At 42.0% G+C, this 27861-nt stretch overlaps 1 protein-coding gene and 1 pseudogene across 4 annotated transcripts in view; both read left to right on the top strand.

Moving 5' to 3' along the window:
• The window catches only part of sgms1b (sphingomyelin synthase 1b), a 179539-nt gene that overhangs the window by 120034 nt on the left and 31644 nt on the right, over nt 1-27861 (top strand). For 3 of the 4 annotated variants that reach the window (XM_060842342.1, XM_060842343.1, XM_060842340.1), the window contains exon 3: nt 7187-7253. The exons of the other annotated variant lie outside the window; for it this stretch is intronic. The gene's annotated coding sequence lies outside the window, so the exon portion shown is untranslated. The remainder of the gene's footprint in view (nt 1-7186; nt 7254-27861) is intronic. 4 annotated transcript variants of the gene reach the window in all.
• LOC132826426 (thioredoxin-like protein 4A) lies at nt 17871-18288 on the top strand (annotated as a pseudogene).

The following is a 27861-nucleotide window of genomic DNA, read 5'->3' as shown; positions in this document are numbered from 1 at the left end:
CAGTTCTTTCATACATAAATCGCAGAACGTTTTTTTTTAAAAAAAAAGTTACATTCTCAAGTGAACAATTTGTGTCATGTCAGCCCAGGTAATATAGTGAAGGTGTGAGCTTCCCTATGAGACTGTGCCTCGATGGTCAGACTTATTCTAATTTAAAACACAGATTTGCAGATTGTTACATGGATTCCTGCAGTGTTTGAGCAAAGTGAAATGTAATTCTGCAAGTAAAAATTCACCACACCAACTTGTGTGTGTGGATGGGGGTGGGGGGGTGGTAGTGGGTTGTGTGTGAGAGAGTGTGACTGCAGGGTATAAGTTGGAGAGAGGATGTATGTGTGAGCATATGAAAGGGTCTGCTTTAGTGTGTGTGTATATATAGTGCAATGGGGTCACCTGTACTGTGACATGAACCCAATGTCCCGGTTGATGGCCTCAACTGGGACCTTGGGTTCATGTCACACTATAGGTGACCCCATTGCACTATACACACGCACACAGACACTCGTATGGACACACGCACATGCGCACACACCCTCATATGCTCACTCATACACCCTCTCACAGATTTATACCCCGTTACACACTCCTACACGCGTACTCTCTCTCACACTCATAAACACAACCACAATTGCGCGCGCACACAGGCTGGTGTGGTGAATTTTTACTTGCAGAATTGCATTTTACTTTGCTCAAACACTGCATGAATCCATGTAACAATCTGCAAATCTGTGTTTTAAATTAGAATAAGTCTGACCATTGAGGCACAGCCTCATAGGGAAGCTCACACCTTCAGTGTTATCTGGGCTGACATGACACCAATTGTTTGAAGTTCACTTGAGAATGTAACTTGTTTTTAAAAAAGTTCTGCGATTTATGTATGAAAGAACTGAAACCAACATGGTCATTCTAAAGGATGAGAGACTTAACAAACGATACAGGTCTTTTTCAATATATAATTTCAATTACATCACACTGTAAATTTTTGCTATAAATTGTGACTTCCAATCTTACTCTCCACAACCACCTGATGAAGTAGCACTGCTTAGAAAGCTAGTGCTTCCAAATAAACCTGTTGGACTATAACCTGGTGGTGTGATTTAAAACGTTATCCTCATTTGGAATTAGACTCTTTTGTAGATGATTGGACCAAGATTGTACTGAGGTTGGGAGCTCTGATCAGTAATCATGTTACTGCTGAGCAAATGCATTTGACAAGGTTCTCCATGGGAGACTGATTAGCAAGGTTAGATCTCATGGAATGCAAGGAGAACTAGCCATTTGGATATAGAACTGGATCAAAGGTAGAAAACAGAGGGTGGTGGTGGAGTGTTGTTTTTCAGACTGGAGGCCTATGACCAGTGGAGTGCCACAAGGATCAGTGCTGGGTCCTCTACCTTTCATCATTTACATAAGTGATTCGATTTGAGCATAAGAGGTATAGTTAGTAAGTTTTCAGATGACCCCAAAATTGGAGATGTAGTGGACAGCAACAAAGGTTACCTCAGATTACAACGGAATCTTGACCAGATGGGCCAATGGGCTGAGATGCAGCAGATGGAATTTAGATCAATGTGAGATGCTGCATTTTGGGAAAGTAAATCTTAGAACATAGAACATAGAAGGATACAGCGCAGTACAGGCCCTTCGGCCCTCGATGTTGCGCTGACCGAGTCCTACCTAACCTATACTAGCCCAATAACTTCCAAATGCCTATCCAATGCCCGCTTAAATGACCATAAAGAAGGAGAGTTCACCACTGATACGGGCAGGGCGTTCCATGAACTCACAACCCGCTGTGTGAAGAATCTACCCCTAACATCTGTCCTATACCTACCACCCCTTAATTTAAAGCTATGTCCCCTAGTAACACCTGACTCCATTAGCGGTAAAAGGTTCTTAGTATCTACCCTATCTAAACCCCTAATCATCTTATACACTTCTATCAGATCTCCCCTAAACCTTCTCTTCTCCAATGAGAACAGCCCCAAGTGCCTCAGCCTTTCCTCATAAGATTTTCCTACCATTCCAGGCAACATCCTGGTAAACCTCCTCTGCACTTGTTCTAAAGCTTCCACATCCTTCCTATAGTATGGCGACCAAAACTGCACACAATACTCCAGATGAGGCCTCACCAGAGTCTTATACAACTGCAACATGACCTCAGGACTCCGGAACTCAATTCCTCTGCCAATAAAGCCCAGTACACCATATGCCTTCCTCACAGCACTATTTACCTGGGTGGCAACTTTCAGAGATCTGTGTACATAGACACCAAGATCCCTCTGCTCATCCACACTACCAAGTAGCCTACCATTAGCCCAGTAATCCCTCATCTTGTTATTCCTACCAAAGTGAACGACTTCGCACTTAGCTACATTGAATTCCATTTGCCACATTTCCGCCCAGCTCTGCAACTTATCTATATCCCGCTGTAACCTACCACTTCCTTCCTCACTATCCACAACTCCACCGACTTTCGTGTCATCCGCAAACTTGCTTACCCAGCTTTCAAGTCCTTCCTCTAGATCATTTATAAAGATAACAAAAAGCAATGGTCCCAAAACAGATCCTTGTGGTACACCGCTAGTAACTGCGCTCCAAGATGAACATAATCCATCAACTACTACCCTCTGTCTCCTTCCAGCCAGCCAATTCCTAATCCAAACCTCTAATGTATCCTCAATGCCATACCTCCGAAGTTTTAGCATTAGCCTACCATGGGGAACCTTATCGAACGCCTTACTAAAATCCATATACACAACATCTACTGCTTTACCCTCATCCACTTCCTTAGTCACCTTCTCAAAGAACTCAATAAGGTTTGTGAGGCACGACCTGCCCTTCACAAAACCATGCTGGCTATCCCTGATCACGTTATTCCTACCCAGATGTTCATAAATGTTATCCCTTACCATTCTCTCTAAGACTTTGCCCACCACTGAAGTCAGACTCACTGGCCTATAGTTACTAGGGCTATCCCTACTCCCTTTCTTGAACAATGGGACCACATTCGCTATCCTCCAGTCCTCTGGTACTATTCCCGTTGACAATGACGACATAAAAATCCAGGCCAATGGCTCTGCTATCTCCTCCCTAGCTTCCCATAGGATCCTGGGGTAAATGCCATCAGGCCCAGGAGACTTATCTATATTCATCCTTTCCAATATTCCCAAAACCTCTTCCCTGCATATTTCCAGGGCATCCATTCTAATTATTTGTGATTCCATATTCACATCAGCAACAGTGTCCTGTTCCTGAGTGAATACTGATGAAAAGTACTGATTTAATGTCTCTCCAATCTCCTCCGCCTCCACACACAACTTGCCACTACTATCCTTGACTGGACCGATGCCTACCCTAGTCATCCTTTTATTCTTGACATACCTATAGAAAGCCTTTGGGTTTTCCCTAATCCTACCAGCTAAAGACTTTTCATGTCCCCTTCTCGCTTTTCTTAGCTCCCTCTTTAGCTCCTTCCTGGCTACCTTATAACTCTCAATCGCCCCTACTGAACCTTCACGCCTCATCTTTACATATGCCGCCTTCTTCCCTTTCACAAGGGACTCCAATTCCTTACTAAACCACGGCTGCCTCACAAGGCCCTTTACACCATGCCTGACTGGTACATACCTATCGAGGACACGCAGTAGCTGCTCCTTGAACAATCCCCACATCTCATTAGTGTTCTTCTCTTGAAGCCTGTTTTTCCAATCCACACAACCTAAGTCATGCCTCACTGCATCATAATTTCCCTGCCCCCAGCTATAACTCTTGCCCTGCGGCGCACGATTATCCCTCTCCATCACTAAAGTAAAAGTCACCGAGTTGTGGTCACTGTCCCCGAAGTGCTCACCTACCTCCAAGTCTAACACCTGGCCTGGTTCATTACCTAGAACCAAATCCAATATAGCCTCCCCTCTTGTTGGCCTGTCGACATATTGTGTCAGGAAACCCTCCTGCACACATTGTACAAACACCGACCCATCTAAATCTTAGCAGGACTTCTACACTTATTGATCCTAGGGAGTGTTGCTGAACAAAGAGACCCTGGAGTGCAGGTTCATCGCTCCTTGAAAGTGGCGTTGCAGATAGATAGGATCATGAAGGTGTTTGGTCTGCTTTCCTTTATTGGTCAGAGTATTGAGTACAGGAGTTGGGATGTCATGTTGTAGCTGTACAGGACATTGGTTAGACCACATTTGGACTATTGCGTGCAGTTCTGGTTTCCTTCCTATTGGAAGGATGTTGTGAAACTTGAAAGGGTTCAAAAACGTCTATAAGGATGTTGCCAGGGTTGAAGGATTTGAGCTTTAGGGAGAGATTGAATAGGCTGGGGCTGTTTTTCCTGGAGCATCGGAGGCTGAGGGGTGACCTTATAGAGATTTACAAAATCATGAGGGGCATGCATAGGATAAATAGACAAAGTCTTTTCCCTGGGCTGGGGGAGTCCAGCACTAGAGGGCATAGGTTTAGGCTGAGAGGGGAAAGATGTAAAAGAGACCTAAGGGCAACGTTTTCATGCAGAGGGTGGTATATGTATGGAGTGAGCTGCCAGAGGAAGTGATAATACAATTGCAACATTTAAAAGCCATCTTGATGGGTATATGAATAAGAAGGGTTTGGAGGGGTATGGGCCAAGTGCTGGCAAGTGGGACTAGATTGGATTGGGATATCTGGTTGGCATGGACGGATTGGATCTAACCTGTACATGTCTATGACTAAATGTCACTTACTAGCCCTGATGGACCCTTGCATCAGATTGCAGATAATCAAAAGTAGTCTGGGAAACAACTGGTATTGGATCTACCTTGTTATTATGGACTGCATATTGCTTTTTAGGTAATTTTTCTCATTGATTAGGTGTCAATATTGGAACTGTACTGGGATGGTTCGCCTATAGGCATGGCTAGTTCTGCAGTACACCCCTTCAGTGAATGTAGTCAAAGCCTTAGAGTATCCAGTGATTTTCATCAGTTTCTTGATATTAAGTGGAATAAAATCACTTGGCTTATGATTGGCATCAGTGATGCTGGGGATCTCGAGAGGAAGCTGAGTTTGATCATACACTCAGCACTTCTGGCTGAAGATGGATGCAAATGCTTTCGCACAGATGTGCAGGTCTGCTGCACCTTTAAGATGGTATGTTTGTGGAATGCCATTTCTCCTATTCAGTTGTTGACCACCATCCATGAATGGATGTGACAGGACTACATAGTTTGCATCTTATCCATTGATTGTGGGATTGCCTTAGCCTCCTCTGTCAATCATTGGTTCTGTTGTCTGGCGTGCAAGTAGTCCTGAGTTGTGCCTTCACTAGGTTGACATCTCATTTTTGTGTTAGCCTGTTGCGTCCGAAATGCTGTCCTTATTGAACCAATGTTGGTCCCCTGTCTTGATAGCAATGACAGCATGTGCAAGATACCAAGCTTTGAATTTACACATTACAGTTAAATACAGTTCTGACAATACACAGATTTGGTTTGCTAGACATGTTTGAAATTATCCCATTTCTCCAATGTTACAGAACACAATGGAGGGCATCTTCATTGTGTGTTTGTGTTTATTCAGATTGATCTTTGTCATGGGGGAGTACTGATTCATTAGCTCAGAGGTTGGTGGGGATAAAGTGTTGGTGGTATTCCTTCCCTGTGTTTGAAATTGTAACCTGAGATATGGGTCTTAGGGGGTTAAAAGTTGATGTTAACTCCTAGAACAACACAGATTGGTGGTTCTGTTGTGCCAGTCATCCCAAGGGATTGTGATGGTTGTGTCTGACACATGTCTGTAACATGTGATTCTGAAAGTGTGACCGTTAAGCTGTTGTTTGACTAATTTGTGCAGTTCTCACAATTTCGGCACAAGCCTCCAAGTGTAACCTTTAAAGGCATCTGGATGAGTATATGAATAGGAAGGGTTTGGAGGGATGTGCGCTGGGTGCTGGTAGATGGGACTAGATTGGTTTGGGATATCTAGTTGGCTTGGATGAGTTGGACCGAAGGGTCTGTTTCCATGCTGTACATCTGACTCTAAATGCCACTTGGTAACACTGGACCCTTGTAATTCTGAAAGTGTGCCTGTTAGACTGTTGTTTGACTAATCTGTGCAGCTCTCCCAATTATGGCACAAGCCTCCAAGTGTTAGTAAGGATGACTTTGCAGGGTTGACAGCTGGATTTACTCAAGTTGTCTTTGGTGCGTACATCTATGTTGGGTGGTCCATATGATTTTATTTCTTTCTTTAGGCTTCGTGGTTCTTTGGATATTTCTGAATGGCTTACAAGAATATTTCAGAGAAATTGAGAGTAAACCATATGGGTCTCAAGTCATATAGGCGGTACTAGAAATGGGTGGCATGTTTTGATGCCTAAAGGGAGTCCATTAACAAATCAGATTGTGAACATTGTTTTATGGTCTCCTTTAGACTCCCTTTTCATGCTCAATTTATTCTGTTCAAATTTCCCCATTTTGCCATAATGGCATTTCCAGTTTATGTCCTAGACCATTCGTGTGGGTCTCCAAATGACTAGTACAGTGACATTGCCCTGCGTTATCAGCTCTCTGAACTCCTGAACTTTATTTTGTTCCTCTGTAGAGTTGTTTTCGGCACTGGCTGTGTGTTACCTTGGGAATTTAATGCTCAAATGTAAACTACATTTTGGTGCAAGAATTTGCAGCTATCAATGTCTCAGGATATCCTAAAGGACTTCATTGCTATTGAAGTACAATCACTGAAGTAATGTTTTGGAATATAGCATTCTTTTTTATGCACAGCGAGTCTAAACTAAATTCATGTACTTGATGTACAGGAAGGAAATGTGAAATATGTTTTTCAGTTTAAACTTTGCTTTCTGAATCCCTGGTTATTGCATAAGAGATAACAGGGATGCTGATCTAGATCAGTTTGTTATTAACTACCCCTGTTAATAAATAAGCCTTTTATTGCTAGTATGCAAGAGACATTTTGGTTAATTATAGTGCAGGGTTTAGGTTACAAATGAAGGTAACACTTGCTGAATCAGTACAAAGGAATAGCAGGTAAGGGAAGTATTTTGTACTACAGGATACTTAGATTAGCTGACTTTCCCATTCTGTTTAAAACAAAAATGCTGCTATGTGAAACAATGTCTTGGCTTGACACCACATTTTAAATTCTTATACTGAATGATTTGGAAAACTTTGTTTTACAGAGCCATTTTTCCAGAGCCTTAGTCGACCATGGTTTCATTTTAAGCTTGAAAAAGTGGCATCAAGTTGGTAGGTTAATCTAATCTTAGCAATTTTCTTTGCTTTTCTTAGTTCAGTGTTTGTTTTCAAGTTTAGTGACTATAAGACATTTTCCCAGTCAACAGCAGTGAATATTTCATTGGCTAATAATTGTGGTTTTCAATTAAGCATTAATTGATACACCATTGTTATTAAATTTTGTGCATTGTATTAAAATAAGCTTAATATTGTCACATCCTTGAATGAGTTGGCATAATACAGTGGGTATCAACTGTTCCTGTCCAATAAAATGCATTGTCTGGTCATGGGTTGTTTTGAGTCTTCGTGTCTGACCTTTAGATAAGTTAGCAATGTTGGGCAGATGCTAATTCTATAAGTGAACTAGCTTGGATTGGGAGGAAAACTGGCCCATAATAAAATATACTTTTGCCTTCAGCTTTGAAGAAATTTTACAAAGAACTCAATCCAGCACTTGCTATCCTCCAAAGGAACAAACAGTTTCATCCACCTGCATCTTCAAATGATCTTAATATTGAACTTCGCATGATCACCATGTTCCACCTAAAATCAGTCAAGTTGCCAACATTCAACAACTCTTCTATTTCACTGGAAATCAAATTGCTTAATTTATCTTCCCACAGAGAGGGGGAGGGAATGTTGGAGTGTGTTCATTAATTTATTATGTATTAAGGATAATAAGTACTTTTTTTTAAAATAGGCTTTGAGAAAGTCTGTGTTTCATAGTCATAGCATATAGACAGTTGAACATTGCCTAAATAATAAGTGTTTTTTTTAAGGAAGACTTAAGAAAAAAGTTTAAATCATGAGTAGGAAATGGGATCTATTGTCCCCCATTTATTACCTGGTGGTGATACAGAATGTTGGGGATAGTTGTCAAATTTGTTTTTAAGGCTGGAAGAAGGTACAGTGTAACACTCCTTAGCAGTGGTCAGAGTACTGAACACTTTCTTTTTCTTTTGAAAATTTGAAGATGGCACAAAACTTAAGTGTTATGAGCTTCCAAAAGGATATAGACAAGTTGGAATGGTGGACACATAAAAGATGAAAGTTAACACAGAGAAATGTGAACTGGCCTATAAAGGAGAGACATTATAAATTGAAGGGCAATTGTAAAGCAAGTATAGAACTGGAGAGGTTTGTACATGCACACATTGAAGTTGACAGCTCACATTGAGATAATTAACAAGGTATGTGAGAGTGGGAAGATCCTGGGCTTTTAAGAACTGGCTTGTAGATTACAATAAAAAGGATTTTATGATGAACCTTTAAAAATCTGTTTGACCTCAGCTAGAGATTTGTGTCCAATTTTGGCACAGCAATTTAGGAAGGGTGTTAAGTCTTTAGAGAAGGTGTAGAAAAGATTTGTGTGTTTACAGAAACGGAGGATTTCGTTTGAGCTTAGTGGTTGTGCTTCTCAATGGAAATAAAATTGGGCAGACATTTGCGAGAGGTGTTCAAACTCCAAGGATCTAGATAAAATAGACAAAACCAGATCAATTTGATGGGTGATAGGGATGTCAAAAACCAAAAATTTAAGGTGCTTGGAAAAAGACAGCCAGTGGGGAGGCAAATAAAATTGTGCGGATAGGATATAGTATGAGAAAAATGATGAAGGATTCCGTTTTGGCTTTGAGAGTAAATTAGATTAGCATCTGCAAGTCAAAATTTTTATTGTACAGTTATAGGCAAAAGGTAGTGGAGCAGAGCTGGTGGACAAGAACCAGCTTGGACCTAGTGAACTGAATGTCTCCCTCTGCTGTGTAATTGTTCTGGGATCCTAAGGGGTGTCTTTACCGGAGAGCACTCCATTTACATTAACCAGTACAATAGGCTTGTGCGCTGGATGTAGTCAATTGGACATCTTAAGACTTATTCTTTTCATTTGATGCCAACGTTTTGGCTCCATTTAAATGTATTTAGAATTATTTCTTAAACTTTTGGCGAGTTTCAGCCCCTTAGAGCATTTTATTGCTCGCTGTATGATACATCTCCTTGCATGCAGTGAGAACTTGTTTTTCCCTACTTCCTACTGTTGCCATCCAAGCTGCCACACCTTGCCTACATTCAGTTGTGAAGTATTGGTGTTGCATGTTTAATGGCAGTACTTCTCTATGGTGTGATTTGTTTTAGTATGTCATTGTAACAGTGCAGGGTACTTGAGTTGTGATTTAATATTCTAGGTTCAAACAGTTCTTTGAGTGGATTTGTTGAGATAGTGGATGAAATGCTAAATTGTGTTTTTGCAGCTACAGTAAGGGCTTACTGAACAAGACTACAAGACTTTTTCCCTCCTTCGTTTCCCTAATAAAACCTGATGCTCATTGTCGTTGAAATATTGTTTGGTGTGAATTGTCATTCTTGGAAATCAATGGAAGCATGTTACCTTTCTACAGAAAATTACTTTACATGTAAACTTCATGTAACTTTTATTTAAAAAGTAAAACCATGCATAGTTTTTAATATTAGAATGGACTGTCCTTTGGGATATATGTGTGGAATTTGGAATTACATTTAATTCCTTTTGGAAGAAGCCTCTGGCCAGGACTCCAAATTATTTTTTTACTTGTAATAGCAATTTTGTATAAAATCTTGTATATAACTTTCAGTTAAATTTTGGCAGGAATTTGACTGCTGTAGACTATTTTGTTGGCAGAACTCTCTGACAGTGTAGTGTCCAAGCAGCTCTGGCGACTTTAACTGTCCTCCAGGACTGTTGGCAGCCTTTTCTCATTGCTAACGTTAACTATTTATGTGAAATTCATATCATGCTTTGTGCGGCAGACAGATACATTAAACTTAATGAGTATATTTAAAAATATTTCTACTTTCTATGCTGAATAACTCTTTAAACTAAACTTCTGTTCTCAACCTGATCAAATACAGTTTCTGGTATTATAACTGAAATCCTCTTTCATATCATTACTGGGTGGCTCAGTGGTCAGCACTGCTGCCTCGCAGCGCCAGAGCCCCAGGTTTATTTAATCTTTGGATGACTGTGCAAACTCCGCATATTCTCCCCGTGTCTGCAGGTTTCCTCCACGTTTTCTGGTTTCCTCCCACAGTTCAAAGATACGCAGGTTGGGTTGACTGGCCATGCTAAATCATCTATAGTGCCCAGGGAAATACACAGTTGCAAGGATAGGGATGTGGGCGTGGACCTGGCTGGGAAGTACTTCAGACAGTCTTTGTGGAGTTGATGGGCTGAATGGCCTGCTTCCACACAGTAGGTACTCTATGGCTGTACACAAGTTTGAGAGTCTTGTAGCTCATTAGGATCGATTATTGAACTTTTGCATTGGCAGGAAAGCAGTTTTCAAGAGTAGTGATGGGAAAAGAACACTGGATCCTGGTTGGAAAGCTAATGTCTGAAGTCAGACAATATGATACCGGTGGTTTCTCCTGGCCGGGACAGGGTGGCGTATTGTAATGCCACCCTGTCCCGAAGCTGCTTTCAAAATTAACGAGCCTGTTAATTGTATTCACCAACTTTGAGAGAAACTTGGTCAGTCTCATGTTTCCTTAATGCACAAAAAAAAACCTTAATCCAATTTCTATCTGATGGAAATAAAAATTGAAAGTTACTGGAAATGGAAAGGTCTAGCGACAACTATGAAGAGAGCGAGAAACAGTTGATATTTCAACATCTTTTGTCAACAATTGGAGACAACGTGGAAGAGTTGCCCACGTTGAGAGTTTCCAGCCTTGTGAATGAGGTACATTTTGGAGTACGTCATGGTTAGGGCTTTAACCTCTGTCTCTCAACTAATTGCCACAATTGACAAATATCTGAAATCCTTCAGAAACAAAATGCCATGAATGGTGGAAATCTGAAATCAAGACCAGAAGTGCGATAGAAGCTCAGTAGTTTGGCAGCATCTATGGAGAGAAACACCAAGTTAATATTGAGAGTCCAATGACTTCGCAGAACTCAAATTAAATCATGTCCACACAGTTGTTGCTTGTTTTGCTAATTTGTTCTTAACACCTCACAAAATAGTACATGTGTAGATTAGAGTGGGGCTGGAAAAGCTCAGCTGGTCAGGCAGCATCCGAGGAGCAGGAAAATCGGCGTTTCGGGCAAAAGTCCTTTCTAATCTAAACTCTGCTTTCCAGCATCTGCAGTCCTCACTTTTGCCTAAAATAGTACATGTGCCTGTTTGCTTATCGTTAGGAATCCCTACAGTGTGAAAAGAGACTGTTTGACCCATTGAGTCCACATCAACCCTCTGAAGGGCCGAACATCCCACTCTCACCTCACCCTCACCCACCATACATTTCCATAACCCCGCATTTACTGTAGTTAATTGACTTAACCTGCATATCATGGGACACGGGCAATTTAGCCTGGACAGTCCACCCAACCTGCATGTCTTTGGACTGTGGGAGGAAACCGCAGCAGTCGGAGGAAACCCACGCAGATATGGAAAACATGCAAACTTCATGCTCCGTCATTTGAGCCTGGAGTTGAACCTGGATCCCAGGTACTCTGATACAAGGGCACTAATCACTGAGCCATCATATCACCATTAGAAAAAAAACTGGCTTATAAATTTGAAATGAGCTGTGGAATTTCAGTTCTCTTTAAAAGAACAACAGGCTCTGTTTATATCCAGACAAAGAGCAGACCTGATGGGACAATGTTGGCATGTTCAGATATAAATCTACAAGACCTATTTTTCACAAATGAGCATCCCAGGAATTGTTAAATTAGATTCCCTACAGTACAGAAATAGGCCCTTCGGCCCAACCAGTCCACACCGGTCCTCCGAAGAGTAACCCACCCAAACCCATTCCCCACAGTTACCCCTGACTAATGCACCTCATGCTATGGGCAATTTAGCATGGCCAGTTCATCTGCCCTGCACATCTTTGGATTGTGGGAGGAAACCAGACTACCTGGAGGCAACCCACGCAGACATAGGGAGAACGTGCAAAATCCACGCAGTCAGTCACCCGAGGCTGGAATCGAACCCGGGACCCTGGCGCTGTGAGGCAGCAGTGCTAACTACTGAACCACTATGCCACCCCTGTTGAAATGTGCACCTGTTATGAAATTTGTGAAAGTAATTTTAGGGTCACAAATGGAAGAAAACTCCACATCTGGAATATTGATGTCTTCGTTCTTTCCATGTGTGTAACAGCACTCCTCTTTACCAAACTTGAAAGTGTATAATTCCTTTGAAGGGAATAAATGACGTTGGTGATGAGTCTTATTGGATGATAATTGCTGCAATAGAACTTGTCAATGCACAAATGGATTGACATAAATATGCTCTGGAGATAGTAGCCTCTTAGGAAGCATCTAAGGAACATAAAAAGATGCGCACAAGTTACTAAACCTTTCAGATCAGGCTGCAGCTCAGCAAGAAAGTGCATGACTTAGCGCAATAATGTATAACAGTTAATGTGCAGTAGCAGTGCAGCAAATACAGCAAGAGATATAAGCTATGCTGTATTAACCTGAATGCAATAACCTGCTAGAAGTACACACAATCAGAAGTCACATGATACCAGGTTGCAGTTCAACAGGTTTGTTTGAAACCGCAGGTGTTTGGAGCGCTGTTCCTTTGGCAGGTGAATCTGACTATGTTCACCTGATGAAGGAGCAGCATTCCGAAAGCTTATGATTTCAAATAAACCTGTTGGTGTCTCACCTGGTGTTGTGTGACTTCTGACTTTATCCACCCCAGTCCAATATCAACACCTCCAGATCAGAAGTACACTTACTCCTCATTATTTGCTACCCACGTACTTAGGAATTTATCCCCAGATCCTATCCTTTCTCCCCTCATTAGCTCAGCTGGCCTCATTGTGCAATCCCTCATGGTACATATGAGTGTTACACATGAGCAGTATCTGCATTTTTTTTTGCTAGCCAAGGCAAGTCTGTGCCTTTCAATAACTAGGGGCTGTTGCGGCACAGTGATGTCATTTCCTCTGGGTGAGAAGTTCTGTGCCATCTGCCATAAAGAAGTGTCATAACATATCCAATTTATTATGAGTGTCCACACTGCAAAAAGTATATTTTCTGCAAGGTGCTTTGAGATGTCTTGAGCTTGTAAAAGCTGGAAGATAAAAATAAACCTTAGTTGAAAGATGCCTTCTATTATGCTTTACCCAATGAGGTACTAGCAACCTAGTTATCTGCTGTTTTGATCTGATTTCCTCTCAAAATATTCAACAAATTAACATTTGAAACCATCACCAAAACCCAGCAGAAGTGCAAAGGCATTTGTATACAATAGCTTGACAATACTTTATAGGAAATCAGGTATTTAGTGACCAGTGTGGGTCTTCCCTTGGATTAAGAACACCAGTGATGTAAATCCTGTCACCAGAGAACTGCTGACCAACTAAAAGTTGAGAACTCTTCATTGAAACATTGCTGTTGAGTGGTGGGAGCTGATGGCAATGTACCTATTAGAGGCCGGGAGACAATGTAGAATTTCGGGCCAAAAATGTGTAAGGGTAGGATGGAGATTATAGGGTGAAATTGGCAGGGGGAAGGGCAGGAGAGAGGTGAGATGTAGGCGTTCAGTATACCCCCCCTCCCAATAACTGTGTATCCCTTAATCAAGCATAGCCCTCTTTACATGAAGGAAACTCCGACCCTATCCCTTATAAACTGGAAACTTGCACCATCTAGTGACGGAAACTCTGAGCCACATCTGCCCGAGATAGAGTACAGGAATTTGGTGCAGGTTAAGAATACCAGCCAGAATAGGTGCTAACAACAGAGACTTCAAAGCTGAGAGCAGCGATTGGCATTTGCAACTGGGGCAAAGTTTGAGGGAGGTTGCAGAGGAACTGAAGGCAGGGGCAGGAACTGGAGGAAGGCCAGAGTGACTAAGTGTAGGGGAAGAAGCAAAGGTGTTGAGAACTGACAGATGCAGGCTGCACAGGAAATCTGTAGCGAGCAGTGTTAAATTGAAACTCTCCACACGCATGTTTGTCATTATTGTATTAAATGATGATAAAGTGGAACTAAGTTATGAGTCATCTTTAAATATACCAAGTCACTGGAAATGTGATCATTTTGAAACATAATGTATGGACCCAGAACAAAAGTAATAACTTTATGCAACACACCCAGTTTTAGTTGGCCAGTCTCATTTCCTACTTTTTGAATACTGTTTAATTTTCACTTCTGTCTTTTGAGTGGAAATGGTTCTAATCTGCATTAGTCACAGCAGTGATTCAGCTGTGCTTCATTTCCTCTGACAGAATTTGCTAACATGCAGAAAGTGATTTGGAAATAGAAAGATTCATTATCGTCATTTAGAAATTTTTTATTTCATTGTCTTGATCATTGTTTAAAATGCCTTTTGATTTAATTGCGTTGTTTCAAGGACCTTAATTCTACCAAAACAGATTGAACTTTGGTTTAAGCTTTACTTTGTTTAAAACAGTTGGGTGGTTGCAACTTGCATTTTTACACATTTTTAATGTGGTATAGACATTCAAGACACTTCTGTAGTGAGAATGAGTGGTGTCCATAGGTGGGAGAAATGATGGGGAGGAGACCAAAGGTTTGATTTTTGAATGAGCTTTGAGGGTGGTTTTTGAAATGGCATCAGGAATGTCCGTGCTGGCTACAAGACTCTACAAAGTGAGAGAGACAGTTTACTTCGAGAGATAAAGTTTGATGTAGGAACCATTTGAATGGCCCTTGTGGGTCTTAATTGCTGCACTCCTCTGGTAACTCATCATCTAACCACAGTTTGCAAGTACACATGGCTCATGTCCAACTTTGTGTGAGGGACAGCCCCTTTGCCAGCTTTGAGTATAAATCCTCTGTGTGAAGGATTAGATATTTATCCAACTGTGAAAAGTGGTTTACCGTTTGTTTCAAGTTCCCACAAAGAGGAACTGACCCAGAGGGTTTCAAGATTGATATGACCAGTGCTATTTATTCTGCAAACTGGACTGGTTTGATGATCCCTTTGCCTTCCAGCTTTCTGATTTCTGCCTCTATTTTCACCCATAAGGCAATTTGCACAGGGCAAACCTTGCCGAATCATGGAATTATTTGCTGGTCAACATGTAAGGTGGCCTTGGCTCCTTTAGAAGATCTGGACCCCTGGGGTTGGGGTGAGGGGTGGGGGAACGTGTCTCTGTTCCATGATTGATCAATAAACACTAGCGATTGGTCTGGTTCTTCAAAACTTCATATTAATCATGGCCGGGCACAGATCACCCAGAAACAGAAGTTAAACACTTCCATGTTCCTCAGAGGAATTACGCACATGACTTAAAACAAATACATTTTATACTTAGAGAGGTACAGGCTGCAATTATACAGTTCATTTAAACAATTATCAATCAATTTAACCATATGATTTTATTGACAGCAACTCAGTCCAATGATATTTCCTGGGAACCAACCTTGTTTCCCAACATCCAAGCTACTCTTAATTCACGAACCTAGTCTCTGCACCTGCACTTGAAGGTCAGTTAGGATGGCCAGTAATGTCTTATCTCATCTAGTTATTTCTATGTTGTAAAGGAAGCCTTGTCTGCTAATCTTTGTAGAGGCACACTGGGGTCAAGTCAATTATACAGCTTTAGCAGGGTTAAAAGCCATTTTATACAGCTTTAAGTAGAATTGTCAATTTGCAGCCTAGAAGCCATTTTGTCATGTTGTTTGCATTACGAAGCCATTTTATTGCCACCTAAGTTCGTTACAGCATGTAATAAGTGGTTGTTCCTGACAATAACTAATTACCTCAACCTGTATGCAGGTTTCAGATCCTCACTTTGATAGTCCCTAGGCTTTCCTGAAAAACTTCCAAGTATTTAATTAGGACTTCACTCAGGCAGCCATTTTCTAATCACAAAATGTTGAGCCAATCTAGGTGAATCGTTCTCAACCAATTTCACCCATCAAGCTTGGGCATAAACCTTTTACTACACTCGGTTGGAACTGAAACAGCTGCTTCTCGTAAGAGACTGGAACCAAAGTTGTATCTTTAATCTATAAAGATTCACCAGGACAGGTTCTCAGTCTAGCTGAGATCTTGCACAAGCTTAAGGGTTGGAGTACAGAGTGAATTTTAAAGACATGTCCTATGATCACTGAAATAGCTGCACCGATACTGACCTCTATTAGAACCAGGTGGATCATGTGCAAGCTGCAAACTGGTGGACTATGGGAGCGAGACACACCTGGCTCCTTGACAGCCCTTCCAACTGTTTTGGAACCCGTGGGTTCTCCCATTTCGTAAAGCATTGAAGCTACCTTGGAATCTGAGATGAACACAGCAGCTGACAATACCTTTGTTGTCTGAAGAGGGCAATGAATTTCTTCCAAGACTCCCATTGTGCAAGAGATGAGCTGTTGTGCATTACACACTGACCATACCGGAGGCAGAGATGGAAGAACCTGACCTGGTGCCAAACTGCCTTAGGAGAAGTTACAAAATAAAAGAACTGACCCATGTCCTTTGACTTGGGAAGGGATGTAGTGGTTGTAATGAGGTCAACCAGGTGGAGCTCACAGAATGAGTTCCATGATTGGGGCTGTTCCCCTAGCTGACAGATAAGAGTCAGAGTGGCCAAACTGGTCCTGAACAGGTCCAGGCAGCGGGCCACGGAGGGGGTCGTTAGGGATGATTTCCTGCCCCTACTTCACAGTTATAGAGTCATAGTCATAGAGTCATAGCGATGTACAGCATAGAAACAGACCCTTCGTTCCAACCCATCCACGCCAACCAGATATTCAAATCCAATCTAGTCCCACCTGCCAGCACCCGGCGCATATCCCTCCAAACTCTTCCTATTCATATACCCATCCAAATGCCTCTGAAGAGGATGATGAATTTCTTCCAAGACTCCCATTGTTCAAGAGGTGAGCTGTTGTGCATTACACACTGACTGTACTAGAGGCAGAGATGGAAGACCTGACCTGGTGCTGAACTGCGTTAGGAGAAGTTATAAAATGTCAGAGCCCGTGTGTCCCTGGCGAAGGAGCACGCGGTGTCCACCAACACCCTTGAGCTGTTCAGGGAGAGGTGGGCATCGCAGGGAGTGGAGTGTATTATTTCCCCCTCGACTCTCTTTTGATTTAATTCCTGCCCTTCCCTTCACTGATCACACAGCATTGTCCTTTGAGAGCGGCACTGCTTGCCACTGGCCACTTGGGTGTTTCCTTTCTTCCTAGTGGTGGAATATAAATAAAGATCTACACACTTTTTTTTTCACTGTGCGCGACACTGGCACACATGCGAAATGGGTGCTGGGGAAAAAGGAGAATTACTGTCAGATGGTAGTGTAAGGGAAAAAAAGGGGGGAAAGAAAAAGAAAAGAATGTCAGAGGTTCTGTTCACTCTGAGCTGGTCTTGAGGGAGCTGGATCAGTGTCAAAGACACTCTACGTGTAAATAAAGGGTGACTTGGTGATAGGATACAGGCCTCTGTGGAGTTATTTCAGTTTTAGTAGCAGTAATAAGTCACATTTTGGCCTGCCATCTTGCTTGCAAGAGGCTTTGGAACAAGAGCCTGGGCCAGAAGGGGGTGGTGGGGCTGCAGCTGCTTGGTGTACACAGAGGAACCAATGGGATGGTGTCAACCTTGGAAATTGGAGTCCAAGTCCGAGCAGGTAATAAAAGTAATACAGCTGTTTGCCAGAATGTTGTGCGTGCTCCCATCTCGTCACAATGGCTGGCAAATGGGCCAGGCCATTCTGTTCGCGGTAGATTGTAATTGTCATTGTTTTGGTCATGACTGGGGTACAACTGTATGAAGTTGGGTAAGATCTTGACAGTATTTCTGAAAGGGTAAAGAATGGTGCTGTTATTTATCTTGTGGATATCAGAGATATCTGACTTTAACTTGTATGAGTTGTATGATTCGTGCACAGCTACGTTTTTCTTTAGAAACAAGCACATTGTGATTGATTTGCACACAGGTATCAATTACAAAATTAATTTGTCTACAAAAGACAAACAGGAGTTAATTGACAGTTTTGAAACCGTTTGCAGAGGAGCCCATAAGGAAAAGAGTTTCTAGTATCTCGGAAGGACTATTCCACCAAATATAGATATTAAGGAATTTTATATGTTTGTTTTAAATGTCCCAGAGTTTTTTCAAAAGCAATAGAAGAAAGGTTAGCGGGTAGGATGGCAAGTGGTCAGGCTGGGTCGTGTTAACCAAGAGCCTGGGTGTCAGCTTGGGGAAAGTAAGGGTTTGAGGTGGGGGGGGAGGGAATATGTCAGGTGGTAGGGATGTGTTGGATCATGGTTGGCCAGAGAGAGATTTGTGTGTCAGTTTTGTTGTTACCCATGATTTGGACTAGATTTTTCTATTGTGTAACTATCCAGGTAAGTAACTCTGAATTGCTGACTATTTCAGAGAGACTGGGGGTTTCCTCCGAGTTGTACAGCATGGAAACTGATCCTTCGGTCCAACTCGTTCATAGACAATAGGTGCAGGAGTAGGCCATTCAGCCCTTCGAGCCTGCACCGCCATTCAATATGATCATGGCTGATCGTTCCTAATCCGTATCCGCTCCCTGCCTTATCTCCATAACCCTTGATTCCACTATCTTTGAGAGCTCTATCCAACTCTTTCTTAAATGAATCCAGAGACTGGGCCTCCACTGTCCTCTGGGGCAGAGCATTCCACACAGCCAACACACTCTGGGTGAAGAAATTTCTCCTCATCTCTGTCCTAAATGGTCTGCCCCGTATTTTTAAGCTGTGTCCTCTGGTTCGGCACTCACCCTTCATCGGAAACATGTTTCCTGCTGCCAGAGTGTCCAATCCTTTCATAATTTTATATGTTTCAATCAGATCCCCTCTCAGTCTTCTAAACTCAAGGGTATACAAGCCCAGTCCCTCCAGTCTTTCAGTGTAAGGTAATCCCTCCATTCCAGGAATTGACCTCGTGAACCTACGCTGCACTCCCTCAATAGCCAGAATGTCTTTCCTCAAATTTGGAGACCAGAACTGCACACAGTACTCCAGGTATGGTCTCACCAGGGCCCTGTACAGCTGCAGAAGCACCTCTTTGCTTCTATACTCAATCCCTCTTGTTATGAAGGCCAGCATGTTATTAGCCTTCTTCACTGACTGCTGTACCTGCATGCTTGCCTTCATTGACTGGTGTACAAGAACACCCAGATCTCTCTGTACTACCCCTTTACCTAAATTAATTCCATTTAGGTAGTAATCTGCCTCCCTGTTCTTGCCACCAAAGTGGATAACCATACACTTGTCCACATTAAACTGCATCTGCCATGCATCTGCCCACTCACCTAACTTGTCCAGGTCACCCTGTAATCTCCTAACATCCTCATCACATTTCACCCTGCCACCCAGCTTTGTATCATCAACAAATTTGCTAATGTTATTACTAATACGATCTTCTATATCATTAACATATATTGTAAAAAGCTGCGGTCCCAGCACGGATCCCTGCGGTACCCCACTGGTCACTGTCTGCCATTCCGAAATGGAGCCGTTTATCACTACCCTTTGTTTCCTATCAGCCAACCAATTTTCAATCCAATCTAGTACTTTGCCCCCAGTTCTATGCACCCTAAGTTTACTCACTAACCTTCTATGTGGGACTTTATCAAAAGCTTTCTGAAAGTCCACGTACACTACATCTACTGGATGACCACATCTCCTCAATTAATCTAGTCCCATTTGTCCACATTTCGCTCACATTCCTCTAAACCCTAGGTATTCATAAACCATTTCAGATTTCATTTAAAAGTTGTAATTGGACTGGCTTCCACCACTTTCTCCAGCAGCTCAGTCCATACATGCAACATCCTCTGCATGAAAAAGTTGTCCCTTTTTAAATCATTCCCCTCTCACCTGAAACCTATACCCTTTAGTTTTGAACTCCCCTATCCTGGGAAAAAGGCTTTGGCTAATCACATATCCAGGCCCCTCAAGATTTCATAAACTTCTCAAAGGTCACCCATCAGTCTTAAACGCTCCAGTGAAATTAGCCCCAGTCTATTCAACCTCTCCCTATTGCTGAAAGCCTCCAACCCTGGTAACATCCTTGTAAATCTTTTCAGCACCCTTTCAAGTTTAACAGCATCTTTCCTGTAACAGAGTCACCAGAATTGAATGCAGTCTTTCAAACATGGCCAAACAAATGTCCTGTACAGCTGCAACATGACATCCCAACTTCTACACTCGATGCACTGATGAGTAAAGGCAAGCATACCAGTCATGATGTAAGCTATAATGCAATGTTTCACTGCAGACAGTGTCCGCACAACCTGGGGAGAAATGCATTTCTATATGCAATTGTAACTTGGGCAATTTTTTATTGCGTTAGTGTCTGGGGAAGTTGTGGTATAGTGGTAATGTCACTGAAGTAGTCATTCAGAGGCCCGGACTAATCCTTTTGGGACATTGGTTAAATCCAATCATTAGCATCCAGTGGAACTTAAGTTTTATTAAAATCTGTAGTTGCAAGTAATTCTGACCATAAAACTATTACTAATTGGCAGGAAAAAAAAGCTCACTAATATCCTTTAGAGAAGGACATCAGAGTGCTCCATTTGACTCCAAGCCTACAGTAATGTGGTTGATTCTAATTGCTCTCAAAAACTGCTTAGCGAGCCACTCTGTTCAGGTATCACTCGGGGTGGGCACCAAATGCTGACCTTGTCAGCAATGCTCAGATCCCATGAAAGGATAAAGAAGTGAAAACTTCCAAGGGGTCCTGCAGTACCATTTTCTGGGGTATCTCTAGTCTTTGATAAACTGGAGACTAGAAGATCTCTGCTGCCATTTCATCATCTTAGTGGTTGTGACATAATATGACTTCAGTGCAGCAGAGAAGGCATGCTATTTAGCCTAACTTGCTCAATCTTGCATAGGGTAAGGTACCTCACTCTTCCCATTCCAGACCACTTTGGGTATAGAATTCCCTGCCGTTGAATCTAACTTGGATATAAGTGCTGGAGATACTTAGGTGTGGCAGCACCTATAGAGAGAGAGAGAGAGAAAGACAGTTAATGTCTCGAGTCCAGTGACCCATCATCAGAACTAATGAAGGGTGACTGTACTAGAAATATTAGCTCTTCATAATTGCAGTTTTCCACATCTTAGCAAAGATGTTTTACTTGATTGCACTTCATACAAGAAGGCATTCAATTTGCTGAGGTACAGTCACTGTTTGGCTGGAGTCTCCAAGATTGCAGTCCCTAATGCCCACTGGTACAGAGTTTTAACTGTGCTGCAGTTCCAAATGTCTGCTGTAGTGAGTTGAGTTATCCTGTAGGAAACCATTGTGCAGGCCATCTAATCAACATAGGTAACCCAGTTTGGGTCTTCCAACATGCACATACTTTGCATCTAGTTTTGGGAACCTTGCCTGATTTTAATTTTCTTGACACTGCAATGTGCCCCTTGCCACTTCCTCCATTGCTGACACTCAGTAGCTTTAGTGAGTGCAACCTACGAGATGCATATAGAAATTCACTAATGATCCTTAGACAGCCATTCCAAATCCTTCCAAGGACAAAGGCAACAGATAGCATGGGAATGCACCAAATGCAAGTCTCCCTCCACGCCACTCACCATTCTGACCTGGAAATATATCATCGGTCCTTCGTTGTTGCTGGGTCAAAATCCTGGAATTTCCTGCCAAAGGGCATTTTGGGTCAACCTACAGTGGCTTAAGAAAGCAGCTCACAACCACCTCAAGGGGCATCTCTGGGCTTGTCAGCCAGTGACACCCGCATTCTGGAAGTGATTTAAAAAATAAACTTGAGCCCTTGCAACACCCAGTCATCATGGAAGGCCTACATACACCAAAGGTTGTTCAATGAGTGTTCCCAACCTGAATTCACAAAGCATTAATATATGCACTTAACAATGTGTCCTTTTCATGTCTCTTATGTAACAATCTCTCTAACTTAATGCACTTGGTCCTGGTGCTGCCACTTATTTTCTAATGCTTTAACTCTTGTGCTGTCTACCAAAAATGCTGTGACAAAGCAATGTTCCTCCAAGGTTCTTATATTTGATTCTCCAGGTAAGTTTTTAGAGAAGTGCCGTCTCGTATAAAAGAGCATCATTTAGCCACAATTTTGAGGGAACAGAAGAAATGAAGTGAGTGAATACTGATTGCAGTTGGCATGTGCAATCCCAAACTAAAGATTTGGTATCACAAGTAGCCTGGCCAGTTGTAGCGTGCCCCGGGGCTATGCTACTTGAGTGTAAGTGATGAATATGAAGCAGTTCTACTGCCAACTTTTGTTGTAGAAAATATACAGCATACGATTAACTGGTAAACTTCTGAAACTGAATTATCTAATTGACTTTAAATAACATACTTTTCATTAATAATTTAAACAATGTAGCAAAACCTCTGATAAAATGGCACTTCCGTGGAGTTTGGATAGGTTGCTAGTAGAGAAGGGAACTTGCTATTATATGCTACATTCTAATTTAAAAAACAAGTTTTATGGCGACAGAACCAATATTACTTTAAAGGAGCTCCTAATGATTTCCCTATATAACTTAAAAGGAATTTGTTTAGAATGATTATCAAAAGGTTACATTTAAGGAAGCCTCACCGAAAAGGTTTTCTTTGGGACGAACTCATTTAATGGTTTGTCTGATATTTTAATGAACTATTTTTTAAAAAAACAAATTTAAAATGAGACAGTCGATAAAGACGTCCCAATGTCCAGCCCTCAAGTAGTGAAGAATACTTGGCGCAGGCTGTTTTTCTTTTCTGTAATTGTGGAAATAATATGTACTTCTGAAAGTAAGGTTAATGACCATTATGTTCTTACCTTTTTGTAATTTATATGACCTTACACACAGTCCTCATTTGCCAGTAAAAGGGAAAACATCTTTCCAAATCAGAATAAGTAAATACTGAACGTGCATGAAGTTGCAGGATTTTTTTTGTTAGCTTTAATGATCTCACTTTTATGTACGTAACCTTAAACGATGCGAAGTGTAAGCTAGAATAACACAGAATAATGCGCAAACCTAGTGTTTTTTTGCTTATTTAAATCTAAATGAACATTAGTTAGCATCAGTGAATTTCTTCATCCTCATGTTCTACTCATAAATCATTAATGATCTCCATCTCTATAATAATAGATGGCACTGGCTAGTTCAGCTTGAAGTAGGATAGTAAACTTTGAAATGATGGACTCGTTTCACAGGATGTCATGAATTCTGTCTCTTAGTTTGGAAATGAAGAAGACTAACAGTAGCCAAGAATGGCAGAGAAACTGAAGGTCACAGATGGAGCATAACAGTGAGGTCACACGATTGCTAAATTACTGTTACCTTGTCTTTGTGTAGTGCTGTATAAACATGAAGGAGAAGATTAAATTATCATTACAGAAGGAGACCTGTAGTCACTAGCACTGCCAGCATTTTGATATCAGTATTGCTGAAATGATCGTTTTTGTGATCTGCTCATTTCTGGTAGGAGACTTGTGGAATTGCAGTTTGCATTCAGCAACAAGCAATACTGATATAGAAATATATTAAAATCAGTATGGGTTGCACTGAATGGAATCTAATCTAATCTTTCCAGCCATACGGTGTAGAAACAGACCCTTCGGCCAAACAAGTCCACGTCGACCCTCTGAAGAGTAACTTACCCAGACCCTCTCCTTTGACTAATGCACCTAACATTATGAGCAATTTAGCATGGCCAATTCTTTGAATCGTGGGAGGAAACCAGAACACCCAGAGAAAACCCACGCAGACACTGAGAGAATATGCAAACTCCACACAGATAGTCGCCTGGCCAGAATCGAACCTGGGTCCCTGGCACCGAATGGCTGGAAAGACTAGTGGGCTTTTCTGACCTATCTAGGAGGCTCAAGGTTCAAGACTTCTGTTGATGTACCCATGTAGCTATTGCAGCTCTAGGCGAATGTCTCAGGGTATTTGTCAACGTAAACACTCTGAAGATCCACATTACTATACATCCTGCTGTGAAAAATATCAGTGATATAGCAGTTTTCAAGGAATGCATGTGTTTGTATTTTATAATTTATAGTGGCAGTATAAAGGGTTGATTAAATGATGCACATCATGATGCTTGTATTACCCCATAATCTTCTCCTGCAGGAAAGGAAAGGTCCTACAAAGATCAAATAATATGAATGATCACTATCTTTCTGTTTTAGAAAAAAACTGAAAAAACTGCAGCTGCTGTAAATCGGAGACAAAAATAGAAATTGCTGGAAAAGCTCATGTCTGGCAGTATCTGTGGAGTGAAATCAGAGTTAACATTTCAGGTTCAATGACCCAAAACATTCTTTGTTCCAGTCCTGTTCTGGCTCCCACCCACAACTCTTTCTCTGGCATATCGATGATAAATTCATTGGTGCTGTCTCTTCTGGAATCAGAATCTTGTTTTAAATTTTCACCCCGCTCTTACCTTTACCTGGTTCATCTCTGACTCCTTCCTTCCCTCCTTCGATATCTTTGTTTCCATTTCTGGGGATAGACTGGCCACTACTATCCACTATAAACCTACCAACTCAGTTAGCTGGGCTATACATCCTCGGACTCTGCTTCCTGTAAAGACTATTCCGTTCTCCCAGTTTCTCCATCACATTCCAATGGTGGTAACTTCGAAGTGTTCACCCAATTCCTTTTCCGAGGTTTTCCCAGCATTGTTATTGACTGACAGGGCCATCAGCTGGGTCTGACTCACCTCCTACACTTCATCCCTCACCTTGTCACTGTCCTCCCGCAACAGCGAAAGGGTCCCCCTTGACTTAAGCTACCATCCCACCAACATTCACATTCAGAGGCTCATTAGCCATCACTTCTACCACATCCAGCGAGATACCACAGTAGACACACATTTGACTCCTCTTCATTGTCCACCTTCTGCAGGGACCACTCCTTCCAGTACACCCTGGTCCGATCTTCACTCCCAAGACCCCCCACCTTTTTTAAAAAAAAGCCTCAAGACACCTTCCTTTGCAACTGCAGAACGTGTAACACCTGTCTGTTTACTTCCTGTTCAATCTCCAAGATCTCAAATACACCTTCCAAGTGAAATAGTTCTTTACCTGTGTTTTACACAATGTAGACTACTGCACTCATTGCTCACAATGTGGTCTCCTCAACATTGGGACTGAGTGAAGACTTCTGGTCTGTTCACAAAAAAGACCCTGTTGCTTGTTGCTTCAACATACCACCCTGCTCCCTGGCCAACATCTCTGTATCAGGTTTGCTGCAGTGCTTCAGCGAAACTCAGAGCAAACTGGAAGAACAGCATCTCATTTTCCACCTGGGGGCCCCCTGCAGCCTTGAGGACTCCATATCGCGTTCAATAGCTTTCAGGCATGAACACTCTCATGTCCGCACCACAACCCCCTCACTCTAGTCCTCCTTATCCCACAGTCTCATATTACATGCAACCCATTGTTAGCCACTAACCGTTCCCGTTAATATCTACTCACCCTCCTAACCAGATCATTATCCACTCCTTTGTCTGTCCAACTGCTTTTTCCCTTTGGGCTGTACCCAGCCTATTGTTTACTCCTTACTCCTTACTCCTTCTCCCATCCTATTTTCTGCATATACTGTAAACCAGCATTTTTCCAGCTACCATCAGTTCTGAGAAGGGTTACTCATCCCAAAACATTGACTCTTATTTCTCTCTACACATGCTGCCATACCTGCTGAGCTTTTCCAGCAATTTCTATTTTTGTTATGACTTTTTTTTATGATTGGTATTGATAGAAATGCATTGAGGGAAGTATGTTACCCAGGTAGTAAAGATAATGTCAACAGATCAGAATGAATATTTGAAAAGTCCATTCAAATGTCTGATAACAGCAGGGAAGAAGCTGTTCTACAATCTATTTGTATGTTCTTTTATAACTTCTGCCTGATGGAAGAGAGTATAACTGGGATAGGACGGGTTTTTGATTAAGTTGCTTGCGTTCCCGAAACAGCAAGGAGTATAGATGGGGTCAATGGATGGAGGGCTGATTTTCATGATGGCCTGGGATGATTCTGTAGTTTCTTGCAGTTTTGGGAAGGGCAGTTGCCAGACTACACTGATGCCTCCAGATAGGATGCTTGCTATAAAAAATGAAGAGTCCTTGTCGACATGTCACATTTCCTTAGCCTCCTGAGAAAGTAGAGATGTTGTGCTTTTTTGACCATAATGTCATTGTCGGTGGACCAAGACAGGACATCGAACGTTACAGCGCAGTACAGGCCCTTCGACCCTCGATTTTGCGTCAACCTGTGGATCCAATCTGAAGCCCACTTATGCTATACGATTCAATTTTTGTTCACATGTTTATCCAATGACCATTTAAATGCCCTTAAAGTTGGCAAGTCTACTACTGTTGCAGATAGGGCACTCCATGCTCCACTATTCTCTGAATAAAGAAACTACCTCTGACATCTGTCCTATATCTATCACCCCTCAATTTTAAGCTAAGTCCCCTCGTGCTAGCCATCACCATCCAGGGAAAAAGACTCTGTCTGTCTCTCTCTCTCTCCACCCTATCTAACCCTTTGATTATCTTCTGTCTCAATTAAGTCACCTCTCAACCTTTCTTCTCTAATGAAAACAGCCTCAAGTCCCTCAGCCTTTCCTCATAGCATGTTCCCTTCATATCAGGCAATATCCTAGTAAGTCTTCTCTGCACCCTTTCCAGTGATTCCAAATCCTTCCTATAATGTGGTGACCAGAACTGTATGCAGTACTCCAAATGTGGTCGCACCAGAGTTTTGTACAGTTGCAGCTTGACCTTGTGGCTCAAACTCAATCCCTCTACCAGTAAAAGCGAACCTGTCATATGCCTCCTTAATAGCCAGATCAACCTGGGTGGCAACTTTCAGGGATCTATGAACATGGACACCAAGATCTCTGGTCATCTGCATTATCAAGAATCTTACCATTAGCCAGTATTCTTTATTTCTGTTGCTCCTTCCAAAGTGAATCACCTTACATTTTTCCACATTAAATTCGATTTGCCACCTCAGCCCAGCTCTGCAACTTATCTATGTCCCACTATAACCTGCAACATCCTTCAGCAATATCCACAACTCCTCCAACCCTAGTGTCATCTGCACATTTACTAACCCATCCTTCTATGCCCTCATTCCAGATCATGTATATAAAAAAAAACAAACAGCAGTGGCCCCAAAATAGATCGTTGCGGTACACCATTAGTAACTGAACTCCAGGGTGAATATTTCCCATCAACCACCACCCTCTGTCTTCTTTCAGCTAGCCAATTTCTGATCCAAACCGCTAAATCCCCCTTAATCCCATACCTCCATATTTCGTGCAATAACCTACCGTGGGGAACCTTATCAAATGTCTTACTGAAATCCATAGACACTACATCAACCGCTTTACCCTCATCCACCTGTTCTCAAAGAGCTCAATAAGGTTTGTGAGGCACGACCTACCCTTCACAATACTGTTTTTACTATCCCTAATCAATTTATTCCTCTCTGGCTGATTATAAATCCTATCTCTTCTAACCTTTACCAACAGTTTACCCATAACCAAAGTAAGGCTCAGTGATCTATAATTACTAGGGTTGTCTCTACTCCCCTTCTCGAACAAGGGGACGACATTTGCTATTCTCCAGTTTTCTGGTACTAATCCTGTAGACAATAAGGACATAA

This window comes from Hemiscyllium ocellatum, chromosome 22 (genome assembly GCF_020745735.1).
Source record: "Hemiscyllium ocellatum isolate sHemOce1 chromosome 22, sHemOce1.pat.X.cur, whole genome shotgun sequence".
Taxonomy (NCBI): domain Eukaryota; kingdom Metazoa; phylum Chordata; class Chondrichthyes; order Orectolobiformes; family Hemiscylliidae; genus Hemiscyllium; species Hemiscyllium ocellatum.
The sequence above is the reverse complement of the archived record's forward strand: the minus strand, read 5'-3'. Positions and strand labels throughout refer to the sequence as shown.